Source organism: Oncorhynchus masou, unplaced genomic scaffold (genome assembly GCF_036934945.1).
Source record: "Oncorhynchus masou masou isolate Uvic2021 unplaced genomic scaffold, UVic_Omas_1.1 unplaced_scaffold_1693, whole genome shotgun sequence".
In the NCBI taxonomy this organism is placed as follows: Eukaryota; Metazoa; Chordata; class Actinopteri; order Salmoniformes; family Salmonidae; genus Oncorhynchus; species Oncorhynchus masou.
Genome location: NW_027007080.1, coordinates 91,039 through 118,300, shown reverse-complemented (window position 1 = coordinate 118,300; position 27,262 = coordinate 91,039). Strand labels below are relative to the sequence as shown.

At 48.8% G+C, this 27,262-nt stretch overlaps 1 pseudogene; it reads left to right on the top strand.

Moving 5' to 3' along the window:
• Positions 1–205: 205 nt before the first annotated feature.
• Positions 206–27,067, top strand: LOC135531984 (uncharacterized protein KIAA0930 homolog; annotated as a pseudogene).
• Positions 27,068–27,262: the final 195 nt, after the last annotated feature.

Below are 27,262 nucleotides of genomic sequence, written 5' to 3'. Positions count from 1 at the left end.
AGGTCGTTGAAGGTGAGATGTGGCTGGGGGTCGTTGAAGAGGAGATGTGGCTGGGGGTCGTTGAAGGTGAAGATGTGGCTGGGGGTCGTTGAAGGTGAGATGTTGCTGAGCTAAGGAGCTGTCCTGGTACAGCCAGGGTTGATTCTTCTGCACTCTGTGTGCTGCATCAGGACATTTCTATACAACCGGGCTAGATGATCATCACATGGACGTCAGCAGCAAAGAGACTACAGTATTCAAATAGTGATGGGCGGTGTTGTGTTGTGTTTTGCAGGTGGAATAATTCAGTGTAATTGTCACGTCTGTATATTCTAGGTAGATGTGGAGATATGATTCTATAATGTCTGTATATTCCAGGTGGAATATGATTCTATAATGTATATATCTTTTTATATTCCAGGTAGAGGTGGAATAGGATTCTATAATATATCTCTGTATATTCCAGGTAGAGGTGGAATAGGATTCTATAATGTGTGTATATTCCAGGTAGAGGTGGAATATGATTCTATAATGTATATATCTGTATATTCCAGGTAGAGATGGAATAGGATTCTATAATGTATATATCTCTGTATATTCCAGGTAGAGGTGGAATATGATTCTGTAGTGTATATATCTCTGTATATTCCAGGTAGATGTGGAATATGATTCTATAATCTCTGTATTCCAGGTAGATGTGGAATAGGATTCTATAATGTATATATCTCTGTATATTCCAGGTAGATGTGGAATATGATTCTATAATCTGTATTCCAGGTAGATGTGGAATGGGATTCTATAATGTATATATCTCTGTATATTCCAGGTAGATGTGGAATAGGTTCTATAATGTCTATATATATTCCAGGTGGAATATGATTCTATAATGTATATATCTCTGTATTCCAGGTAGATGTGGAATATGATTCTATAATGTGTATATCTCTGTATATTCCAGGTAGAGGTGGAATATGATTCTATAATGTATATATCTCTGTATATTCCAGGTAGATGTGGAATATGATTCTATAATGTATATATCTCTGTATATTCCAGGTAGATGTGGAATAGGATTCTATAATGTATATATCTCTGTATATTCCAGGTAGATGTGGAATATGATTCTATAATATATCTGTATTCCAGGTAGATGTGGAATAGGATTCTATGTCTATATATTCCAGGTGGAATATGATTCTATAATGTATATTCCAGGTGGATGTGGAATAGGATTCTATAATATATCTCTGTATTCCAGGTAGATGTGGAATATGATTCTATAATGTATATATCTCTGTATATTCCAGGTGGATGTGGAATAGGATTCTATAATGTGTATATCTCTGTATATTCCAGGTAGAGGTGGAATATGATTCTATAATGTATATATCTCTGTATATTCCAGGTGGATGTGGAATAGGATTCTATAATGTGTATATCTCTGTATATTCCAGGTAGAGGGGTGGAATATGATTCTATAATGTATATATCTCTGTATATTCCAGGTAGATGTGGAATATGATTCTATAATGTATCTCTGTATTCCAGGTAGATGTGGAGGTGTACAGGAGAGACTCCTGGAAGCTTCAAGTTTAGGGGAGAACCTGACATACGAGCTAGGAGAGTGTTTACCTGAATCTGATCTTAATGAAGGTTGGTATGACAACAAGCTCATTCCAAGGCGGTCTCCTCCCAGTACTAACCAGGCCCCGACCCTGAACAGGCGGTCTCCCTCCCCAGTACTAACCAGGCCGGCCCTGAACAGGCTGTCTCCGTCCCAGTACTAACCAGGCCCGACCCTGAACAGGCTGTCTCCCTCCCCCAGTTACCTAGCCGACCCTGAACAGGCTGTCTCCCGTCCCAGTACTATCCAGGCCCGACCCTGAACAGGCTGTCCCAGTACTATCCAGGCCCGACCCTGAACAGGCTGCTCTCCTCCCCAGTACTAACCAGGCCCGACCCTGAACAGGCTGTCTCCGTCCCAGTACTAACCAGGCCCGACCCTGAACAGGCTGTCTCCCTCCCAGTACTAACCAGGCCCGACCCTGAACAGGCTGTCTCTCGTCCAGTACTATCCAGGCCCGACCCTGAACAGGCTGTCTCCCTCCCCAGTACTATCCAGGCCCGACCCTGAACAGGCTGTCTCCGCTCCCCAGTACTAACCAGGCCCGACCCTGAACAGGCTGTCTCCGTCCCAGTACTAACCAGGCCCGACCCTGAACAGGCTGTCTCTCCCTCCCAGTACTAACCAGGCCCCGACCCTGAACAGGCTGTGTCCCTCCCCAGTACTAACCAGGCCCGACCCTGAACAGGCTGTCTCCCTCCCCCAGTACTATCCAGGCCCGACCCTGAACAGGTTGTCTCCCTCCCCAGTACTAACCAGGCCCGACCCTGAACAGTTGTCTCCTCCCCAGTACTAGCCAGGCCCGACCCTGAATTGGGCTGTCTCCCTCCCCCAGTACTATCCAGGCCGACCCTGAACAGGTTGTCTCCCTCCCCAGTACTATCCAGGCCCGACCCTGAACAGGTTGTCTCTCGTCCCAGTACTAACCAGGCCCGACCCTGAACAGGCTGTCTCCCTCCCCAGTACTAACCAGGTACGACCCTGAACAGGCTGTCTCCCGTCCCAGTACTATCCAGGCCCGACCCTGAACAGGCTGTCTCCCTCCCCAGTACTAACCAGGCCGACCCTGAACAGGTTGTCTCCCGTCCCAGTACTATCCAGGCCGACCCTGAACAGGCTACTCCCTCCCCAGTACTAACCAGGCCGACCCTGAACAGGTTGTCTCCGTCCCAGTACTAACCAGGCCCGACCCTGAACAGGCTGTCTCCTGTCCCAGTACCCAACCCAGGCCCGACCCTGAACAGGCTGTCTCCCGTCCCAGTACTATCCAGGCCGACCCTGAACAGGCTGTCTCCCTCCCCCAGTACTAACCAGGCCCGACCCTGAACAGGTTGTCTCCCCGTCCCAGTACTAACCAGGCCGACCCTGAACAGGTTGTCTCCTGTCCCAGTACTAACCAGGCCCGACCCTGAACAGGCTGTCTCCCTCCCCAGTACTAACCAGGCCCGACCCTGAACAGGTTGTCTCCTGTGTCAGTACTAACCAGCCCGACCCTGAACAGGCTGTCTCCCGTCCCAGTACTAACCAGGCCGACCCTGAACAGGCTGTCTCCCTCCCCCAGTACTAACCAGGCCGACCCTGAACAGGTTGTCTCCCGTCCCAGTACTAACCAGGCCGACCCTGAACAGGCTGTCTCCCTCCCCAGTACTAACCAGGCCCGACCCTGAACAGGCTGTCTCCTGTCCCAGTACTATCCAGGCCCGACCCTGAACAGGCTGTCTCCCTCCCAGTACTAACCAAGGCCGACCCTGAACAAGCTGTCTCCCTCCCCAGTACTAACCAGGCCCGACCCTGAACAGGTTGTCTCCGTCCCAGTACTATCCAGGCTGAGCCCTGAACAGGCTGTCTCCCTCCCCAGTACCTAACCAGGCCGACCCTGAACAGGCTGTCTCCCTCCCCAGTACTAACCAGGCCCGACCCTGAACAGGTTGTCTCCCTCCCCCGAAAGGCCTAGCCAGGTCCGACCCTGAACAGGTTGTCTCTCGTCCCAGTACTAACCAGGCCCGACCCTGAACAGGCTGTCTCCCTCCCCAGTACTAGCCAGGCCGACCCTGAACAGGCTGTCTCCCTCCCCAGTACTAACCAGGCCCGACCCTGAACAGCCAGGCTGTCTCCCTCCCCAGTACTAACTTAGGCCCGACCCTGAACAGGCTGTCTCCCGTCCCCAGTACTAACCAGGCCCCGACCCTGAACAGGCTGTCTCCCTCCCCAGTATAACCAGGCCGACCCTGAACAGGCTGTCCTGTCCCAGTACTAACCAGGCCCGACCCTGAACAGGCTGTCTCCTGTCCCAGTACTTATCCAGGCCCGACCCTGAACAGGTTGTCTCCCTCCCAGTACTAACCAGGCCGACCCTGAACAGGTTGTCTCCTCTCCCAGTACCCCAACAGGCCCGACCCTGAACAGGCTGTCTCCTGTCCCAGTACTAACCAGGCCCGACCCTGAACAGGCTGTCTCCCTCTCCAGTACTAACCAGGCCCGACCCTGAACAGGCTGTCTCCCTCTCCAGTACTAACCAGGCCCGACCCTGAACAGGTTGTCTCCCTCCCCAGTACTAACCAGGCCCGACCCTGAACAGGCTGTCTCCTGTCCCAGTACTAACCAGGCCCGACCCTGAACAGGCTGTCTCCCTCTCCAGTACTAACCAGGCCCGACCCTGAACAGGCTGTCTCCCTCTCCAGTACTAACCAGGCCCGACCCTGAACAGGCTGTCTCCCTCTCCAGTACTATCCAGGCCCGACCCTGAACAGGCTGTCTCCTGTCCCAATGCCTTAGACCCGACCCTGAACAGGCTGTCTCCTGTCCCAGTACTAACCAGGCCCGACCCTGAACAGGCTGTCTCCCTCTCCAGTACTAACCAGGCCCGACCCTGAACAGGTTGTCTCCCTCTCCAGTACTAACCAGGCCCGACCCTGAACAGGCTGTCTCCTGTCCAGTACCCAACCAGGCCCGACCCTGAACAGGCTGTCTCATGTCCCAGTACTAACCAGGCCACGACCCTGAACAGGCTGTCTCCTGTCCCAGGCTAACCAGGCTGACCCTGAACAGGCTGTCTCCTCCCAGTACTATCCAGGCCGACCCTGAACAGGTTGTCTCCTGTCCCAGTACTAACCAGGCCCGACCCTGAACAGGCTGTCTCCTGTCCCAGTACTAACCAGGCCCGACCCTGAACAGGCTGTCTCCTGTCCCAGTACTAACCAGGCCCGACCCTGAACAGGCTGTACTAACCAGGCCCGACCCCAGGTTGTCTCCCTCCCAGTACTAACCAGGCCCGACCCTGAACAGGCTGTCTTCTTCGCGGTACTAACCAGGCCCGACCCTGAACAGGCTGTCTCCTCCCCAGTACTAACCAGGCCCGACCCTGAACAGGCTGTCTCCTCCCCAGTACTAACCAGGCCCGACCCTGAACAGGTTGTCTCCCGTCCCAGTACTAACCAGGCCCGACCCTGAACAGGCTGTCTCCTGTCCCAGTACTAACCAGGCCCGACCCTGAACAGGCTGTCTCCCTCCCCAGTACTAACCAGGCCCGACCCTGAACAGGCTGTCTCCCTCCCCAGTACTAACCAAGGCCCGACCCTGAACAGGCTGTCTCCCTCCCAGTACTAACCAGGCCGACCCTGAACAGGCTGTCTCCCTCTCCAGTACTATCCAGGCCCCGACCCCTGAACAGGCTGTCTCCCTCTCCAGTACTAACCAGGCCCGACCCTGAACAGGCCGTCCCAGTACCTAACCAGGCCCCGACCCTGAACAGGCTGTCTCCTCCCCAGTACTAACCAGGCCCGACCCTGAACAGGCTGTCTCCCTCCTGAGTACTAACCAGGCCCGACCCTGAACAAGTTGTCTCCCTCCCCAGTACTAACCAGGCCCGACCCTGAACAGGCTGTCTCCTCCCCAGTACTATCCAGGCCGACCCTGAACAGGTTGTCCCAGTACTAACCAGGCCCGACCCTGAACAGGTTGTCTCCCTCTCCAGTACTAACCAGGCCCGACCCTGAACAGGTTGTCTCCCTCCCCAGTACTAACCAGGCCCGACCCTGAACAGGCTGTCTCCCTCCCCAGTACTATCCAGGCCCGACCCTGAACAGGTTGTCTCCCTCCCCAGTACTAACCAGGCCCGACCCTGAACAGGTTGTCTCCCTCTCCAGTACTAACCAGGCCCGACCCTGAACAGGCTGTCTCTCTCCCCAGTACTATCCAGGCCCGACCCTGAACAGGCTGTCTCTCCCCAGTACTATCCAGGCCGACCCTGAACAGGCTGTCTCCTGTCCCAGTACTAACCAGGCCGACCCTGAACAGGCTGTCTCCCTCCCCAGTACTAACCAGGCCGACCCTGAACAGGCTGTCTCCCTCCCCAGTACCTAGCCAGGCCCGACCCTGAACAGGTTGTCTCCCTCCCCAGTACTAACCAGGCCGACCCTGAACAGGTTGTCCCAGTACTAACCAGGCCCGACCCTGAACAGGCTGTCTCCTGTCCCAGTACTATCCAGGCCCGACCCTGAACAGGCTGTCTCCCTCCCAGTACTAACCAGGCCCGACCCTGAACAGGCTGTCTCCTCCCCAGTACTATCCAGGCCCGACCCACTCATGGCTCTCTCAGATATCTACATTTTTATTAGCCATTACCCGTCACATGATCGGATCCTTCAAGCAGCCATCTTGGGTCCTTCTAGCAGCCATCTTGGGTCCTTCTAGCAGCCATCTTGGGTCCTACTAGCAGCCATCTTGGGTCCTACTAGCAGCCATCTTGGGTCCTTCTAGCAGCCATCTTGGGTCTTTCTAGCAGCCATCTTGGGTCTTTCTCGCAGCCATATTGGGTCCTTCTAGCAGCCATCTTGGGTCCTACTAGCAGCCATCTTGGGTCCTTCTAGCAGCCACCTTGGGTCCTTCTAGCTGCCATCTTGGGTCCTTTTCAGGCTCCAAGTGAAGACAGCCACATCAGGGACGCAGTTGAGCGCTTCCTTATATTGAAGATGTTGGAAGAACTGTCCACATTTTTCTTTGAACCATTTCATCAACCAACAAGATGAGTAGGCCTAACGAACCACAAAATAACTAGCCTATGTCAATTTACTAGTCCCCATAGTACAAAAGTTGACCTATTCTGTGAAAGAACAATAAATATTCCAAACATTAGTCTGGGACAGTTGTGGAATATAATAGATCCCAAATTACCACCAGCATGAAAAAAATACCCTTTTCAAAAGCAATGAGGCTGATTCAACAGATCAGACCGTTCCACTGAAAACGTTGATGAACCATTCAGCTTGTTTCTCCATATAAGCGCAGCAATGCACACGGCAGGAGGCTATGAGCACGGAATGTTCCAAAATGCTAGCAAATAGCGGGACACAACTGGTATCAAAAGTGTTTCTGCGTGTAATGCTTTCTTATAAAGGGGCTTTTTTTTTTATGGTGAAAAATTATCTTCCCCAAATACTGTAAACTGACACACTGTCTATGTATTCCAGTTTGGCTGTCTGTATTCCAGTTTGGCTGTCTATGTATTCCAGTTTGGCTGTCTGTAGGCCAGTTTGGCTGTCTATGTATTCCAGTTTGGCTGTCTGTAGGCCAGTTTGGCTGTCTATGTATTCCAGTTTGGCTGTCTGTATTCCAGTTTGGCTGTCTATGTATTCCAGTTTGGCTGTCTATGTATTCCAGTTTGGCTGTCTGTAGGCCAGTTTGGCTGTCTATGTATTCCAGTTTGGCTGTCTATGTATTCCAGTTTGGCTGTCTATGTAGGCCAGTTTGGCTGTCTATGTAGGCCAGTTTGGCTGTCTATGTAGGCCAGTTTGGCTGTCTATGTAGGCCAGTTTGGCTGTCTATGTGCCAGTTTGGCTGTCTATGTATTCAGTTTGGCTGTCTATGTATTCTAGTTTGGTTGTCTATGTATTCCAGTTTGGTTGTCTATGTATTCCAGTTTGGTTGTCTATGTATTCCAGTTTGGCTGTCTATGTATTCTAGTTTGGCTGTCTATGTATTCTAGTTTGGCTGTCTATGTATTCCAGTTTGGCTGTCTATGTGTTCCAGTTTGGCTGTCTATGTGTTCCAGTTTGGCTGTCTATGTATTCTAGTTTGGCTGTCTATGTATTCCAGTTTGGCTGTCTATGTATTCTAGTTTGGCTGTCTATGTATTCCAGTTTGGCTGTCTGTATTCCAGTTTGGCTGTCTATGTGTTCCAGTTTGGCTGTCTATGTGTTCCAGTTTGGCTGTCTATGTGTTCCAGTTTGGCTGTCTGTGTGTTCCAGTTTGGCTGTCTGTGTGTGCCAGTTTGGCTGTCTGTGTGTGCCAGTTTGGCTGTCTGTGTGTGCCAGTTTGGCTGTCTGTGTGTGCCAGTTTGGCTGTCTAATGTGGCCAGTTTGGCTGTCTGCGTGCCAGTTTGGCTGTCTGCGTGCCAGTTTGGTTGGCTGTCTGCGTGCCAGTTTGGTTGGCTGTCTGCATGCCAGTTTGGTTGGCTGCCTAATGTAGGCCAGTTTGGCTGCCTAATGTAGGCCAGTTTGGCTGCCTAATGTAGGCCAGTTTGGTTGCCTAATGTAGGCCAGTTTGGCTTTACACTGGTTCTAAAGGGGATTAATGTGCTTAATTGTTATTTGGCATCTTTAGCTGTGATCCAAACCTTATCTGAACATATAGGCCTATGGGCTAACACGCCATTCACACGGGATGACACGCCATTCACACGGGACGACACGCCATTCACACGGGACGACACGCCATTCACACGGGACGACACGCCATTCACACGGGACGACACGCCATTCACACGGGACGACACGCCATTCACAGTGATGGCCTAATATTGTCACCCATCACACTTTGGGTGTTAAAATGTTATTTATTAAATCTTCTCCCCTTTTTCTCCCCAATTTCGATCTTGTCTCATCTTGTTGCAACTCCCCAAACGGGCTCGGGAGGCGAAGGTGGAGTCGTGCGTTCTCTGAAACATGACACGCCTAACCGCGCTCCTTAACACCCGCCAGCCTAACCCGGAAGTTAGCCGCACCAATGTGTTGAACAGGAAACACTGTTCAACTGGCGACTGAAGTCAGCCTGCAGACACCCGGCCCGCCACAAGGAGTCGCTAGAGAGCGGTGATCTTTACTTGGCTCGTGGCTCTCTAGCGACTCCTTGTGGCAGGCCGGGTGTCTGTAAGCTGACTTCAGTTGACGGTTGAATGAACCCAGGTCTGTGTGTCGCCTCGAGCACTGCGATGCAGTACCTTAGACCGCTGGGCCACTTGTAATTTTCCAGGAAAATGGTTGAATAAAACCAAGTTCATAACCTCTTTTTTCCCCTATCAGCTGGACTATGTGGTGACGTGTACCGTCTGCACGCGCTCAGACGCAGGAGACATCCACATTCACAGGAAGAAGTCTCAGGTAAGAGAGGACTCTTCAGACTACATCCCATTGGATTTACTGATGTAGCTATGGATAATGGGCTTCTATAGAACCTGACCCAGTAACTCTCTCTTCTCGGTTTTCTCTCTTCCTCGGTTTCTCTCTCTTCCTCGGTCTCTCTCTTCCGCTTTCTCTCTCTTCCTCGCTTTCTCTCTCTTCCTCGCTTTCTCTCTCTTCTCGCTTTCTCTCTCTTCCTCGCTTTCTCTCTCTTCCTCGCTTTCTCTCTCTTCCCGCTTTCTCTCTCTTCCTCGCTTTCTCTCTCTTCCTCGCTTTCTCTCTCTTCCTCGCTTTCTCTCTCTTCCTCGCTCTCTCCCCTTTCACGCTCTCTCTCTCTCCCCCTTTCTCGCTCTCTCTCTCCCCCTTTCTCGCTCTCTTTCTCTCCCTTTTTCTCGCTCTCTCTCTCCCCTTTCTCGCTCTCTCTCTCTCCCCCTTTCTCGCTCTCTCCCCCTTTCTCGCTCTCTCTCTCTCCCCTTTCTCGCTCTCTCTCTCTCCCCCTTCTCGCTCTCTCTCTCTCCCCCTTTCTCGCTCTCTCTCTCTCCCCCTTTCTCGCTCTCTCTCTCTCCCCCTTTCTCGCTCTCTCTCTCTCTCCCCTTCTCGCTCTCTCTCTCTCCCCCTTTTCGCTCTCTCTCTCTCCCCCTTTCTCTCTCTCTCTCCCTTTCTCGCTCTCTCTCTCTCTCTCCCCATTTCTCGCTCTCTCTCTCTCTCTCTCATCACAGCAAGTGTATGCGTCGCCAAGTAAACACGCCATGGACAGTAAAGGAGAGGAGTCTAAGATGAGCTACCCCAACATCTTCTTCATGATTGACAACTTTGAGGAGGTAACCATGACAACCGCCCACAATCCCTCCTCCCAATCAGGCACCTGACAGGTTGTGATTGACTGCTGGGGCCTCTAGGAAGGGCCCCCTGGGAGATGGGCTGTGTATTGAAGTGTGACCTGGGGTGTATTCATTATTCGGTCTCCGTTGCAACCCGGAAACCATTTACTCCAAATGGAAAACGTTTTACAATGAAAACAAGAGTTTCTATTGGACAAATTCAGGTAGGAACCTCTCTCCCGTTTCATTCCATTTCCTCTGCTTCCGTTGGTTCGTTAGAGTGCAAAACGTTTTAGCAACAGAGCAGACATTTTTTTTGCACGGAATCTAACTAATGAATACACCCCCTGATGCTGTCGGTCCATTTCAAAGCCACTACTGCAGTCCTGATTCCAGTGTATTAACCTCACGGCAGACGGGGTCAGTTACAACGTCTCTACGTTTTTACAGTGAGAATATAAAACAGCAGTGATTGAACCAGTCTTTTTCAGTTTCTGGTATCAGCTTTCTCAGCTACGTGACTCTGCAAACATACTTGTGACACACTCTGCAAACATACTTGTAAACAGACACTCTGTATTCTATATTGATATTTAATTAACCAATTGTATGGCAATAAAATGTTGCCCATATTCTTGAAGAATGTTAAGTTGGTTTCAGAATCCACTAAATAGGGCTGCCGATAACTCTAAAAACACTGATTTAAACGATTTAAAAATATATATTCAGTTCCAGTCAACAGTTTGGACACACCTTTCTCATTCAAGGGTTTTTCTTTATTTTGACTATTTTCTACATTGTAGAATAATAGTGAAGACCTCAACTATGAAGTAACACATATGGAGTCATGTAGTAACCAAAAAAGTGTTAAACAAATCAACATATATTTGAGATTCTTCAAAGTAGCCACCCTTTGCCTTGATGACAGCTTTGCACACTCTTGGCATTCTCTCAACCAGCTTTTTAAATACATTTTTATTTAACCTTTATTTAACTAGGCAAGTCATTTAAGAACTAATTCTTATTTACAATGACGGCCTACCCCGGCCAAACCCGGACGACGCTGGGCCAATTGTGCGCAGCCCTATGGGACTCCCAATCACGGCCGGATGTGATACAGCTGGATTCGAACCAGGGACTGTAGTGACGCCTCTTAGACCCCTGCACCACTCGGGAGCCCTAAGTTTCATGAGGTAGTCACCTGGAAGGCTTTACAATTAACAGGTGTGTTTTGTTAAAAGTGAATTTGTGGAATTTCTTTCCTTAATGCGTTTGAGCCAATCAGTTGTGTTGTGACAAGGTAGGGGTGGTATACAGAAGATAGTCCTATTTGGTAAAAGACCAAGTCCATATTATGGCAGGAACAGCTCAAATAAGCAAAGAGAAATGACAGTCCATCATCACTTTAAGACATTAAGGTCAGTCAATCGAGGAAATTTCAATAACTTGGAAAGTTTCTTCAAAATCAAAACAAATTTTATTTATGTTCAAGTGCAGTCGCAAAAAAACCATCAAGCGCTAAGATGAAACTGGCTCTCATGAGGACCGCCACAGGAAAGGAAGACCCAGAGTTACCTCTGCTGCAGAGGATAAGTTCATTAGAGATACCCGTGACCAATTCAGAACCTCCCGAGACCCAAATTTGGGTCGCGAACCACCAGTTGAGAATCACTGTTCTAACGTGTCTCTCTCTCGCACCCGTCTCACTCGCACCCTGTGTCTCACTGTCTCTCTCTGTGTCTCTCTCTGTGTCTCTCTCTCTGTGTCTCTCTCTGTGCCCCTCTGTCTCTCTGTATGTGTAGGTGTTCTGTGACATGACGGTAGGCGAGGGGGAGATGGTGTGTGTGGAGTTGGTAGCCAGTGATAAGAGCAACACGTTCCAAGGAGTCGTCTTCCAAGGTTCCATCCGCTACGAAGCTCTGAAGAAGGTTTACGACAACAGGGTAAGTCTCTCTACTCTATAGATATCTATCTGGGATGCCTCTCTACTCTATAGATATCTATCTGGGATGTTTCTCTACTCTATAGATATCTATCTGGGATGCCTCTCTACTCTATAGATATCTATCTGGGATGTCTCTCTACTCTATAGATATCTATCTGGGATGTCTCTCTACTCTATAGATATCTATCTGGGATGTCTCTCTACTCTATAGATATCTATCTGGGATGTCTCTCTACTCTATAGATATCTATCTGGGATGCCTCTCTACTCTATAGATTTCTATCTGGGATGCCTCTGAAGAAGGTTTATGACAACAGAGTAAGTCTCTATCTATAGATGTCTATCTGGGATGTCTCTTTACTCTAGAGATATCTATCTGGGATGTCTCTCTACTCTAGAGATATCTATCTGGGATGTCTCTCTCTACTCTAGAGATATCTATCTGGGATGTCTCTCTCTACTCTAGAGATATCTATCTGGGATGTCTCTCTCTACTCTATAGATATCTATCTGGGATGTCTCTCTCTGGAGAACTTCCATTCAGTGTATTTGGAAAGTTTGCGAACCCCTTGACTTTTTCCCAAAAATGTGTTAAATCATTATTCTAAAATATATATTTAAGAAAAATCAATCTACACACAATACGACAAGCATTTTTGCAATTGTGTTAATAATAAAAAACTGAAATCACATTAACATAAGTACTCAGACCCTTTACTCAGTACTTTGTTGAAGCACCTTTGGCATTTGATTACAGCCTCCAGTCTTCTTGGGTTTGACGCTACGCTTGGCACACCAGTATTTGGGGAGCTTCTCCCATTCTTCTCTGCAGATCCTCTCAAGCTCTGTCAGGTTGGATGGGGAGCGTCACTGCACAGCTATTTTCAGGTTTCTCCAGAGATGTTGGATCGGGTTCAAGTCCGGGCTCTGGCCGGGCCACTCAAGGACATTGAGACTTGTCCTGAAGCCACTCCTGTGTTGTCTTGTCTGTGTGCTTAGGGTTATTGTCCTGTTGGATGGTGAACCTTCGCCCCAGTCTGAGGTCCTGAGCGCTCTGGAACAGCTTTTCATCAAGGATCTCTCTGTACTTACCTCTGTTCATCTTTCCCTCGATCCTGACTAGTCTCCCAGTCCCTGCCGCTGAAAAACATCCCCACAGCATGATGCTGCCACCACCATGCTTCACCGTAGGGATGCTGCCAGGTTTCCTCCAGACGTGACGTTTGGCCTTCAGGCCAAAGAGTTCAATCAGACCAGAGAATCTTGTTTCTCATGGTCTGAGATTCCTTTTGCAAACTTCAAGTGGGCTGTCATGTGCCTTTTACTGAGGAGTGGCTTCCGTCGGGCCACTCTACCATAAAGGCCTGATTGGTGGAGTGCTGCAGAGATGGTTGTCCTTCTGGAAGGTTCTCCCATTGCCACAGAGGTAAACTCTGGAGCTCTGTCAGAGTGACCATTGGGTTCTTGGTCACCTCCTGACCAAGGCCCTTCTCCCTGATTGCTCAGTTTGGCCGGGCGGCCAGCTCGAGGAGGAGTCTTGGTCGTTCCAAACATCTTCCATTTAAACATGGAGGCCACTGTGTTCTTGGGGACCTTCAATGCTGCAGAAATGCTTTGGTACCCTTCCCCAGATCTGTGCCTCGACACAATCCTGTCTCGGAGCTCTACAGACAATTCCTTCGACCTCATGGCTTGGTTTTTGCTCTGACATCCACTGTCAACTGTGGGACCTTTATATAGACAGGTGTGCTTTTCCAAAGCAAGTCCAATCAATTTAATTTATGACAGGTGGACTCCAAGTTGTAGAAACATCTTTCTGAATATTCTGTGAAAATGTGAAATCAGCCTCAAGCTGTGAGAAACTTTACTGCTTGAATTATATAAAGACCTTGGAAAGAAGGAACTGGATGTGTTTGTCTTGATGAAATGGAGTTTACAGACATTACTAACAGAAAAACACAGTACTTTGTGGACAAGACATTACTAACAGAAAACACAGGACTTTGTAGTTTGTGGACAAGACATTACTAACAGAAAAACACAGGACTTTGTGGACAAGACATTACTAACAGAAAAACACAGGACTTTGTGGACAAGACATTACTAACAGAAAACAGGACTTTGTAGTTGATGGTTAAATACAAGACAAGATCCAAAAGGATCCATTATCAAGTCTTCCTGTTGTGTGTTTGTCTTGTAGGTGAGTGTGGCAGCGAAGATGGCCCAGCGCATGTCGTTCGGCTTCTACAAGTACAACAACATGGAGTTCGTCAGGATGAAGGGGCCGCAGGGCAAAGGTCACGCTGAGATGGCGGTCAGCCGGGTCCCGACGGAGACACGTCCCCTGCGGCACAGAGGAGGACCTGGACTCACCCCTACACGAGAGGGTAGGTAGAGTAGACAAATAGGCACGCACACACACATACGAGAGGGTTAGTATAATACACACACACACACACACACACACACACACACACACACACACACATACGAGAGGGTTAGTATAATACACACACACACACACACACGAGAGGGTTGGTATAATACACACACACACACACACACACACACACGAGAGGGTTAGTATAATACACACACACACACACACACACACACACGAGAGGGTTGGTATAATACACACACACACACACACACACACACAGAGGGTTGGTATAATACACACACACACACACACACACAAAAACGTGCATGGACACATTAGGAACACCTTCTCTTCCCATGACAGACTGACCAGGTGAATGCTGTGATCCCTGATTGATGTCACCTGTTAAATCCACTTCAGTCAGTGTAGATGAAGGGGAGGAGACGGTTGAAGAAGGATTTTTATACCTTGAGACAATTGAGACATGGACTGTGTTTGTGTGCCATTCAGCGGGTGAATGGGCAAGACAAAATATTTAAGTTCCTTTGAACGGGGTACGGTAGTAGGTGCCAGGCCATCCGGTTTGAGTCAAGAACTTCAACGCTGCTGGGTTTTTCACACTCAACAGTTTCCTGTGTGTATCAAGGATGGTCCACCACCCAAAGGACATCCAGCCAACTTGACACAACTGTGGGAAGCGTTGGAGTCAACATGGACCAGCTTCCCTGGGGAAGCGTTGGAGTCAACATGGACCAGCTTCCCTGGGGGAATGCTTTGGACTCCTTTAGAGTCCCATGCCCTGGACGAATTGAGGCTGTTCTGAGGGCAAAAGGGTGTAACTCAATATTAGGAACGTGTTCTTAATGTTTTGTACACTCAGTGTACACACTCAAACACAGGACACTAACCGTCCGCTAGACCAGAGGGTCGGGACGCTAACCGTCCGCTAGACCAGAGGGTCGGGACGCTAACCGTCCGCGAGACCAGAGGGTCGGGACGCCAACCGTCCGCTAGACATGCAGATCGCTGGAACACACTTCTATTCTGTAACGTGTGTGTGAGAGCATGCACACTTGTCCGTGCATTTACCACACAGGGAATAGAGGTGTGTGTGTGTGATTTATTGTGTCTTCAGTCACAGATGGGTTCTGTATGTCCTGAGGTTCTGTATGTCCTGAGGTTCTGTCCCCCTTTAACTGAGGTTCTGTCCCCCTTTAACTGAGGTTCTGTATGTCCTGGGATACTGTCCCCCTTTAACTGAGGTTCTGTATGTCCTGAGGTTCTGTCCCCCATTTAACTGAGGTTCTGTATGTCCTGAGATACTGTCCCCATTTAACTGAGGTTCTGTCCCCCTTTAACTGAGGTTCTGTATGTCCTGAGGTTCTGTCCCCCTTTAACTGAGGTTCTGTATGTCCTGAGGTACTGTCCCCCTTTAACTGAGGTTCTGTATGTCCTGAGATACTGTCCCCATTTAACTGAGGTTCTGTCCCCCTTTAACTGAGGTTCTGTATGTCCTGGGATACTGTCCCCATTTAACTGAGGTTCTGTCCCCCTTTAACTGAGGTTCTGTATGTCCTGAGGTTCTGTCCCCATTTAACTGAGGTTCTGTATGTCCTGAGGTTCTGTATGTCCTGAGATACTGTCCCCCTTTTAACTGAGGTTCTGTCCCCATTTAACTGAGGTTCTGTATGTCCTGAGGTTCTGTATGTCCTGAGGTTCTGTCCCCCTTTTAACTGAGGTTCTGTATGTCCTGAGGTTCTGTATGTCCTGAGGTTCTGTCCCCCTTTAACTGAGGTTCTGTATGTCCTGAGGTTCTGTATGTCCTGAGGTTCTGTCCCCCTTTAACTGAGGTTCTGTATGTCCTGAGGTTCTGTCCCCTTTAACTGAGGTTCTGTATGTCCTGAGGTTCTGTCCCCCATTTAACTGAGGTTCTGTCCCCCTTTAACTGAGGTTCTGTATGTCCTGAGGTTCTGTCCCCTTAACTGAGGTTCTGTCCCCCTTTAACTGAGGTTCTGTGTGATGTCCACTAGAGGATATCAGAGACTGGATTTGACTCAGTTGGAGGGGGGGGATAAATGGATTGACTTAAGTGTACTGGCATAGTCTTTAATACACAAAACCCAGTCTATTAAAAACCAATGAAACAACAGTATACTATTACAGAGTTACTGCCATGTTTAATACACTATTATATTACTACTGAGTTACTGCCATGTTTAATACACTATTATATTACTACAGAGTTACTGCCATGTTTAATACACTATTATATTACTACAGAGTTACTGCCATGTTTAATACACTATTATATTACTACAGAGTTACTGCCATGTTTAATACACTGTAGTATATTATATTACTACAGAGTTACTGCCATGTTTAATACACTATTATATTACTACAGAGTTACTGTCATGTTTAATACACTATTATATTACTACAGAGTTACTGCCATGTTTAATACACTATTATATTACTACAGAGTTACTGCCATGTTTAATACACTATTATATTACTACAGAGTTACTGCCATGTTTAATACACTATTATATTACTACAGAGTTACTGCCATGTTTAATACACTAGTATATTACTACAGAGTTACTGCCATGTTTAATACACTATTATATTACTACAGAGTTACTGCAATGTTTAATACACTATTATATTACTACAGAGTTACTGCCATGTTTAATACACTATTATATTACTACAGAGTTACTGCAATGTTTAATACACTATTATATTACTACAGAGTTACTGCCATGTTTAATACACTATTATATTACTACAGAGTTACTGCCATGTTTAATACACTGTAGTGTATTATATTAAATAACATTGCCACTGAGTTACTACAGTTTAACTACACAGGTATTAGAGCAACTAATTCGAACCATGTTCTTCCTCTTGGTAGTATTAGATATGTTGTGATTGGCTGTCTGTGTGTTTTCTCTGTAGTAGGTTGGTTTTGATTGGCTGTCCGTGTGCGCTCAATGTAGTAGGTTGGTTCTGATTGGCTGTCTGTTCTGTTTGGTCAGGTGACGCCATGTTCAGCACCCCTCCCACCCCGGAGAGGAACCGCCCTCGTTCTTCTCCCCTTCTCTCCGTCGGAAGGTCCCCAGGAACCGGATCACTGAGATGAAGAAGAGTCACTCAGCCAACGATAGTGAAGAGTTCTTCAGGGAAGAGGATGACGAGGTAATGATATTTTATACCCAAACACCACGTGTTGTGTGATTGTTGAAAATAGTGGAACCTGTGTTGAAAGATAGTGTAGAACCTGGATGTGTAGAGAGAGAGTGTAGAGAGAGAGTGTAGAACCTGGATGTAGAAGAGAGTAGAACCTGGATGTGTAGAACCTGGATGTGTAGAAGAGAGAGAGAGAGAGAGTGTAGAACCTGGATGTGTAGAACCTGGATGTGTAGAAGAGAAAGAGAGTGTAGAACCTGGATGTGTAGAAGAGAGAGAGTGTGTAGAACCTGGATGTGTAGAACCTGGATGTGTAGAAGAGAGAGAGAGTGTAGAACCTGGATGTGTAGAACCTGATGTGTAGAAGAGAAAGAGTGTAGAACCTGGATGTGTAGAAGAGTGAGAGTGTAGAACCTGGATAGAAGAGAGAGAGAGTGTAGAACCTGGATGTGTAGAAGAGAGAGAGAGAGGAACCTGTGTAGAAGAGAGAGAGAGTGTAGAACCTGGATGTGTAGAAGAGAGAGAGAGTGTAGAACCTGGATGTGAAGAAGAGAAAGAGAGTGTAGAACCTGGATGTGTAGAAGAGAGAGAGAGAGAGTGTAGAACCTGGATGTGTAGAAGAGAAAGAGAGTGTAGAACCTGGATGTGTAGAAGAGAGAGAGTAGAACCTGGATGTGTAGAAGAGAGAGAGTGTAGAACCTGGATGTGTAGAAGAGAGAGAGGATGTAGAACCTGGATGTAGAAGAGAGAGAGAGTAGAACCTGGATGTGTAGAACCTGGATGTGTAGAAGAGAAAGAGTGTAGAACCTGGATGTGTAGAAGAGAGAGAGAGAGTGTAGAACCTGTAGAACCTGGATGTGTAGAAGAAGAGAGAGAGAGAACCTGGAGAGAAGAGAGAGTGTAGAACCTGGATGTGAAGAGAGAGTAGAACCTGGATGTGTGTGTAGAACCTGGATGTGTAGAACCTGGATGTGAGAGAGAGAGAGTGTAGAACCTGGATGTGTAGAAGAGAGAGAGAGTGTAGAACCTGGATGTGTAGAAGAGAGAGAGAGAGTGTAGAACCTGTAGAACCTGGATGTGTAGAAGAGAGAGAGAGTGTAGAACCTGGATGTGTAGAACCTGGATGAGAGAAGAGAGAGAGTGTAGAACCTGGATGTAGAAGAGAGAGAAGAGAGGAGAGAGAGAGTGTAGAACCTGGATGTGTAGAGAGAGTAGAACCTGGATGTGTAGAAGAGAGAGAGAGAGTGTAGAACCTGGATGTGTAGAGAGAGAGAGAGAGTGTAGAACCTGGATGTGTAGAACCTGGAGAGAGTGTAGAACCTGGATGTGTAGAAGAGAGAGAGAGTGTAGAACCTGGATGTGTAGAAGAGAGTAGAACCTGGATGTGTAGAACCTGGATGTGTAGAAGAGAGAGAGAGAGAGAGAGAGTGTAGAACCTGGATGTGTAGAACCTGGATGTGTAGAGAGAGAGAGAGTGTAGAACCTGGATGTGTAGAACCTGGATGTGTAGAAGAGAGAGAGAGAGAGTGTAGAACCTGGATGTAGAAGAGAGAGAGAGAGAGTGTAGAACCTGGATGTAGAAGAGAGAGAGAGAGAGAGTGTAGAACCTGGATGTGAGAGAGAGAGAGAGAGAGAGTAGAACCTGGATGTGTAGAAGAGAGAGAGAGAGAGAGAGTGTAGAACCTGGATGTGTAGAAGAGAGAGAGAGAGTAGAACCTGGATGTGTAGAACCTGGATGTAGAAGAGAGAGAGAGAGAGAGTGTAGAACCTGGATGTGTAGAAAGAGAGAGAGAGAGAGTGTAGAACCTGGATGTGTAGAAGAGAGAGAGAGAGAGTGTGAACCTGGATGTGAGAGAGAGAGAGAGAGAACCTGGATGTGTAGAAAGAGAGAGAGAGAGAGAGTGTAGAACCTGGATGTGTAGAAGAAGAGAGAGAGAGAGAGAGAGTGTAGAACCTGGATGTGTAGAAGAGAGAGAGAGTGTAGAACCTGGATGTGTAGAAGAGAGAGAGAGAGAGTGTAGAACCTGGATGTGTAGAAGAGAGAGAGAGAGAGTGTAGAACCTGGATGTGTAGAAGAGAGAGAGAGAGAGAGTGTAGAACCTGGATGTGTAGAAGAGAGAGAGAGAGTGTAGAACCTGGATGTGTAGAAGAGAGAGAGAGAGTGTAGAACCTGGATGTGTAGAGAGAGAGAGAGAGAGTAGAACCTGGATGTGTAGAAGAGAGAGAGAGAGAGAGAGTGTAGAACCTGGATGTGTAGAAGAGAGAGAGAGAGAGAGTGTAGAACCTGGATGTGTAGAAGAGAGAGAGAGAGAGAGAGAGTGTAGAACCTGGATGTGTAGAAGAGAGAGAGAGAGAGAGTGTAGAACCTGGATGTGTAGAAGAGAGAGTGTAGAACCTGGATGTGTAGAAGAGAGAGAGAGAGAGTGTAGAACCTGGATGTGTAGAGAGAGAGAGAGTGTAGAACCTGGATGTGTAGAAGAGAGAGAGAGAGAGAGTGTAGAACCTGGATGTGTAGAACCTGGATGTGTAGAAGAGAGAGAGAGAGAGAGTGTAGAACCTGGATGTGTAGAAGAGAGAGAGAGAGAGAGAGTGTAGAACCTGGATGTGTAGAAGAGAGAGAGAGAGTGAGAACCTGGATGTGAAGAGAGAGAGTGTAGAACCTGGATGTGTAGAAGAGAGAGAGAGAGAGAGAGAGAGTGTAGAACCTGGATGTGTAGAAGAGAGAGAGAGAGAGAGAGTGTAGAACCTGGATGTGTAGAAGAGAGAGAGAGAGTGTAGAACCTGGATGTGTAGAAGAGAGTGTAGAAGAGAGAGAGTGTAGAACCTGGATGTGTAGAAGAGAGAGAGAGAGAAGATGTGTAGAACCTGGATGTGTAGAGAGAGAGAGAGAGTGTAGAACCTGGATGTAGAAGAGAGAGAGAGAGAGTGTAGAACCTGGATGTGTAGAAGAAGAGAGAGAGTGTAGAACCTGGATGTGTAGAAGAGAGAGAGAGAGAGGTAGAACCTGGATGTGTAGAAGAGAGAGAGAGAGTGTAGAACCTGGATGTGAGAGAGAGAGAGAGTGTAGAACCTGGATGTGTAGAAGAGAGAGAGAGAGAGAGAGAGAGACCTGGATGTGAGAGAGAGAGAACCTGGAGTGTAGAACCTGGATGTGTAGAGAAGAGAAGAGAGAGAGAGTGTAGAACCTGGATGTGTAGAAGAGAAGAAGAGAGAGAGAGTGTAGAACCTGGAGAGAAGAGAGAGAGAGAGAGTGTAGAACCTGGATGTGTAGAGAGAGAGAGAAGAGTGTAGAACCTGGATGTGTAGAAGAGAGAGAGAGTGTAGAACCTGGATGTGTAGAGAGAGAGAGAGTGTAGAACCTGGATGTGTAGAAGAGAGAGAGTGTAGAACCTGGATGTGTAGAGAGAGAGAGAGAGTGTAGAACCTGGATGTGAGAGAGAGAGAGTGTAGAAGAGAGAGAGAGAGAGAGTAGAACCTGGATGTGTAGGAGAGAGAGAGAGAGAGAGAGAGTAGAACCTGGATGTGTAGAAGAGTAGAGAGAGAGAGAGAGAGTGTAGAACCTGGATGTGTAGAGAGAGAGAGAGAGTGTAGAACCTGGATGTGTAGAAGAGAGAGAGAGAGTGTAGAACCTGGATGTGTTGACGAGAGTGTGTAGAACCAGGATGTTTTGAAGGGAGAGTGTAGAACCAGGATGTTTTGAAGGGAGAGTGTAGAACCAGAACGTTTTGAAGAGAGTGAGAGTGTTTAACCTATAACCTGGATTATGTGACCCCATGCAGACCTGTGTAACCAGTCCAACCTGCGGTCTCGCTCCCTGTCGGGTACAGGTCGGTCCCTGGTGGGATCTTGGCTCAAACTGAACCGTACGGAGGAGTACTTCCTGCTTTACTCCCACCTGACCTACGTCACCCTGCCGCTGCACCGCATCACCTCAGGTCAAGACCCACACTATCAGTCCCTAATGGTTCCCTATTACCCACACTATCAGTCCCTAATGGTTCCCTATCACCTCAGGTCCAGACCCACACCATCAGTCCCTAATGGTTCCCTATCACCTCAGGTCCAGACCCACACCATCAGTCCCTAATGGTTCCCTATTCCCTCAGGTCCAGATCCACACTATCAGTCCCTAATGCTTCCCTATTCCCTCAGGTCCAGATCCACACTATCAGTCCCTAATGGTTCCCTATCACCTCAGGTCCAGACCCACACTATCAGTCCCTAATGCTTCCCTATCACCTCAGGTCCAGACCCACACTATCAGTCCCTAATGGTTCCCTATCACCTCAGGTCCAGACCCACACCATCAGTCCCTAATGTTTCCCTATCACCTCAGGTCCAGATCCACACTATCAGTCCCTAATGGTTCCCTATCACCTCAGGTCCAGACCCACACCATCAGTCCCTAATGGTTCCCTATTCCCTCAGGTCCAGACCCACACCATCAGTCCCTAATGGTTCCCTATTCCCTCAGGTCCAGACCCACACCATCAGTCCCTAATGGTTCCCTATTCCCTCAGGTCCAGACCCACACCATCAGTCCCTAATGGTTCCCTATTCCCTCAGGTCCAGACCCACACCATCAGTCCCTAATGCTTCCCTATCACCTCAGGTCCAGACCCACACTATCAGTCCCTAATGGTTCCCTATCACCTCAGGTCCAGACCCACACCATCAGTCCCTAATGGTTCCCTATCACCTCAGGTCAAGACCCACACTATCAGTCCCTAATGGTTCCCTATCACCTCAGGTCCAGACCCACACTATCAGTCCCTAATGGTTCCCTATTACCTCGGGTCCAGACCCACACACCATCAGTCCCTAATGGTTCCCTATCACCTCAGGTCAAGACCCACACTATCAGTCCCTAATGGTTCCCTATTACCTCGGGTCCAGACCCACACACCATCAGTCCCTAATGTTTCCCTATCACCTCAGGTCAAGACCCACACTATCAGTCCCTAATGGTTCCCCGGGTCCAGACCCACACACCATCAGTCCCTAATGGTTCCCTATCACCTCAGGTCCAGACCCACACCATCAGTCCCTAATGGTTCCCTATCACCTCAGGTCAAGACCCACACTATCAGTCCCTAATGGTTCCCTATCACCTCAGGTCAAGACCCACACTATCAGTCCCTAATGGTTCCCTATTACCTCGGGTCCAGACCCACACACCATCAGTCCCTAATGGTTCCCTATCACCTCAGGTCAAGACCCACACTATCAGTCCCTAATGGTTCCCTATTACCTCGGGTCCAGACCCACACACCATCAGTCCCTAATGGTTCCCTATCACCTCAGGTCAAGACCCACACTATCAGTCCCTAATGGTTCCCTATTACCTCGGGTCCAGACCCACACACCATCAGTCCCTAATGGTTCCCTATCACCTCAGGTCCAGACCCACACACCATCCGTCCCTAATGGTTGACTATTCCCTCAGGTCCAGACCCACACTATCAGTCCCTAATGGTTCCCTATCACCTCAGGTCAAAACCCACACTATCAGTCCCTAATGGTTCCCTATCACCTCAGGTCAAAACCCACACCATCAGTCCCTAATGGGTCACTATCACCTCAGGTCCAGACCCACACACCATCAGTCCCTAATGGGTCACTATCACCTCAGGTCCAGACCCACACACCATCAGTCACTATCACCTCAGGTCCAGACCCACACACCATCAGTCCCTAATGGTTCCCTATCACCTCAGGTCCAGACCCACACACCATCCGTCCCTAATGGTTGACTATTCCCTCAGGTCCAGACCCACACACCATCAGTCACTATCACCTCAGGTCCAGACCCACACACCATCAGTCCCTAATGGTTCCCTATCACCTCAGGTCAAAACCCACACTATCAGTCCCTAATGGTTCCCTATCACCTCAGGTCAAAACCCACACCATCAGTCCCTAATGGGTCACTATCACCTCAGGTCCAGACCCACACACCATCAGTCCCTAATGGGTCACTATCACCTCAGGTCCAGACCCACACACCATCAGTCACTATCACCTCAGGTCCAGACCCACACTATCAGTCCCTAATGGTTCCCTATCACCTCAGGTCCAGACCCACACACCATCAGTCCCTAATGGGTCACTATCACCTCAGGTCCAGACCCACACACCATCAGTCCCTATTACCTCGGGTCCAGACCCACACACCATCAGTCCCTAATGGTTCCCTATCACCTCAGGTCAAGACCCACACTATCACCTCAGGTCAAGACCCACACCATCAGTCCCTAATGGTTCCCTATCACCTCAGGTCCAGACCCACACACCATCAGTCCCTAATGGTTCCCTATCACCTCAGGTCCAGACCCACACACCATCCGTCCCTAATGGTTCCCAATCACCTCAGGTCAAGACCCACACTATCAGTCCCTAATGGGTCACTATCACCGCAGGTCAAGACCCACACTATCAGTCCCTAATGGGTCACTATTCCCTCAGGTCCAGAACGACACTATCAGTCCCTAATGTTTCCCAATCACCTCAGGTCCAGACCCACACACCATCAGTCCCTAATGGGTCACTATTCCCTCAGGTCAAGACCCACACACCATCAGTCCCTAATGGGTTACTATTCCCTATCACCTCAGGTCCAGACCCACACACCATCAGTCCCTAATGGGTCACTATCACCTCAGGTCCAGACCTACACTATCAGTCCCTAATGGTTCACTATCACCTCAGGTCCAGACCCACACACCATCAGTCCCTAATGGGTCACTATTCCCTCAGGTCCAGACCCACACTATCAGTCCCTAATGGTTCCCTATCACCTCAGGTCCAGACCCACACTATCAGTCCCTAATGGGTCACTATTACCTCAGGTCCAGACCCACACACCATCAGTCACTATCACCTTAGGTCCAGACCCACACTATCAGTCCCTAATGGTTCCCTATTACCTCGGGTCCAGACCCACACACCATCAGTCCCTAATGGTTCCCTATCACCTCAGGTCCAGACCCACACTATCAGTCCCTAATGGGTCACTATTCCCTCAGGTCCAGACCCACACACCATCAGTCCCTATTACCTCAGGTCCAGACCCACACACCATCAGTCCCTAATGGTTCCCTATCACCTCAGGTCAAAACCCACACTATCAGTCCCTAATGGGTCACTATTCCCTCAGGTCCAGACCACACACCATCAGTCACTATCACCTCAGGTCCAGACCCACACACCATCAGTCCCTAATGGTTCCCTATCACCTCAGGTCAAACCCACACTATCAGTCCCTAATGGGTCACTATCACCTCAGGTCCAGACCCACACCATCAGTCCCTAATGGGTCACTATCACCTCAGGTCCAGACCCACACACCATCAGTCACTATCACCTCAGGTCCAGACCCACACTATCAGTCCCTAATGGTTCCCTATTACCTCGGGTCCAGACCCACACACCATCAGTCCCTAATGGTTCCCTATCACCTCAGGTCAAGACCCACACCATCAGTCCCTAATGGTTCCCTATTACCTCGGGTCCAGACCCCATCAGTCCCTAATGGTTCCCTATCACCTCAGGTCAAGACCCACACCATCAGTCCCTAATGTTTCCCAATCACCTCAGGTCCAGACCCACACACCATCCGTCCCTAATGGGTCACTATCACCTCAGGTCAAAACCCACACTATCAGTCCCTAATGGTTCCCTATCACCTCAGGTCAAAACCCACACTATCAGTCCCTAATGGGTCACTATCACCTCAGGTCAAGACCCACACTATCAGTCCCTAATGGGTCACTATTCCCTCAGGTCCAGACCCACACTATCAGTCCCTAATGGGTCACTATTCCCTCAGGTCAAGACCCACACTATCAGTCCCTAATGGTTCCCTATCACCTCAGGTCAAGACCCACACTATCAGTCCTTAATGGGTCACTATTCCCTCAGGTCAAGACCCACACTATCAGTCCCTAATGGTTCCCTATCACCTCAGGTCCAGACCCACACACCATCAGTCACTATCACCTTAGGTCAAAACCCACACACTATCAGTCCCTAATGGGTCACTATTCCCTCAGGTCCAGACCCACACACTATCAGTCCCTATTCCCTATAACCTCAGGTCCAGACCCACACCATCAGTCACTATCCCTCAGGTCCAGACCCACACACCATCAGTCACTATCACCTCAGGTCCAGACCCACACACCATCAGTCCCTAATGGTTCCCTATCACCTCAGGTCCAGACCCCACACCATCAGTCACTATCACCTCAGGTCCAGACCCACACACCATCAGTCCCTAATGGTTCCCTATCACCTCAGGTCAAGACCCACACCATCAGTCCCTAATGGGTCACTATTACCCACACTATCAGTCCCTAATGGTTCCCTATTACCTCGGGTCCAGACCCACACACCATCAGTCCCTAATGGTTCCCTATCACCTCAGGTCAAGACCCACACCATCAGTCCCTAATGGGTCACTATTACCCACACTATCAGTACCTAATGGTTCCCTATCACCTCAGGTCAAGTCCCACACACCATCAGTCACTATCACCTTAGGTCAAGACCCACACACTATCAGTCCCTAATGGGTCACTATTCCCTCAGGTCCAGACCCACACACTATCAGTCCCTATTCCCTATAACCTCAGGTCCAGACCCACACACCATCAGTCCCTAATGGGTCACTATCACCTCAGGTCCAGACCCACACTATCAGTCCCTAATGGGTCACTATCACCTCAGGTCCAGACCCACACTATCAGTCCCTAATGGTTCACTATCACCTCAGGTCAAGACCCACACTATCAGTCCCTAATGGTTCACTATCACCTCAGGTCCAGACCCACACTATCAGTCCCTAATGGTTCACTATCACCTTAGGTCCAGACCCACACTATCAGTCCCTAATGGTTCCCTATTACCTCGGGTCCAGACCCACACCATCAGTCCCTAATGGTTCCCTATCACCTCAGGTCAAGACCCACACCATCAGTCCCTAATGGTTCACTATTACCCACACTATCAGTACCTAATGGTTCCCTATCACCTTAGGTCCAGACCCACACTATCAGTCCCTAATGGTTCCCTATTACCTCAGGTCCAGACCCACACCATCAGTCCCTAATGGTTCCCTATCACCTCAGGTCCAGACCCACACTATCAGTCCCTAATGGGGCCCTGTTCCCCATTAGTCACATGCACAGGGTTGCAGATGTAAACTGAACAAAGATTTTACTGAGTTCCAGTTCATAGAAGGAAATGAATGAGGCCTTTATCTATGGATTTGACATGACTGGGCAGGGTGGGGGGGGGGGTAAATGTCCATTGGGGGGGCATCTTGGGATAACAGCCTGAGCTAGAGAGAGTGAAAATGTTCTGACAACACAACAGCCAGCTGGTCTGGCCATGCTCTGAGGGTGCGGCTCGGGTCTTCAAATCTTGATTCTTTACACTTTCTAGAGGACAGGGAGCCATTATGGGCTTTCCCTGTCGTGTGAATTACAGTATTGACTGCTCATTGACTGCTCATTGACTCTGTTGTCTGTCATCAGATATCCTGGAGGTGAGACAGAAGCCCATCCTGATGACATAGCAGATCAGAGCCTCCCTACGAAGTGCCTTCCTGCATCACTACAACCACCACTACAACCCAGTGGTGAGATGGGAAACTACAGCAGCATTACCGCCATCTGGTGGTGACATGGAGGAATTACAGCAACATTACCACCATCTGGGGTGAGATGGAGGAATTACAGCAACACCCATCTGGTGGCGAGACAGAACTACAACCAAACCTGAGTCAATGGCAAGAGGTGACTAAAAAACAACTTTGGAACAATGAAAACCAGCCAATCAAAAAGTGCCTCTTCCCTCTGTCAAGTTCGATGAGGATTCGCCGGTGGGTGTGAGGCGGTCGCCAGGGAAATGGGCATAGCAACC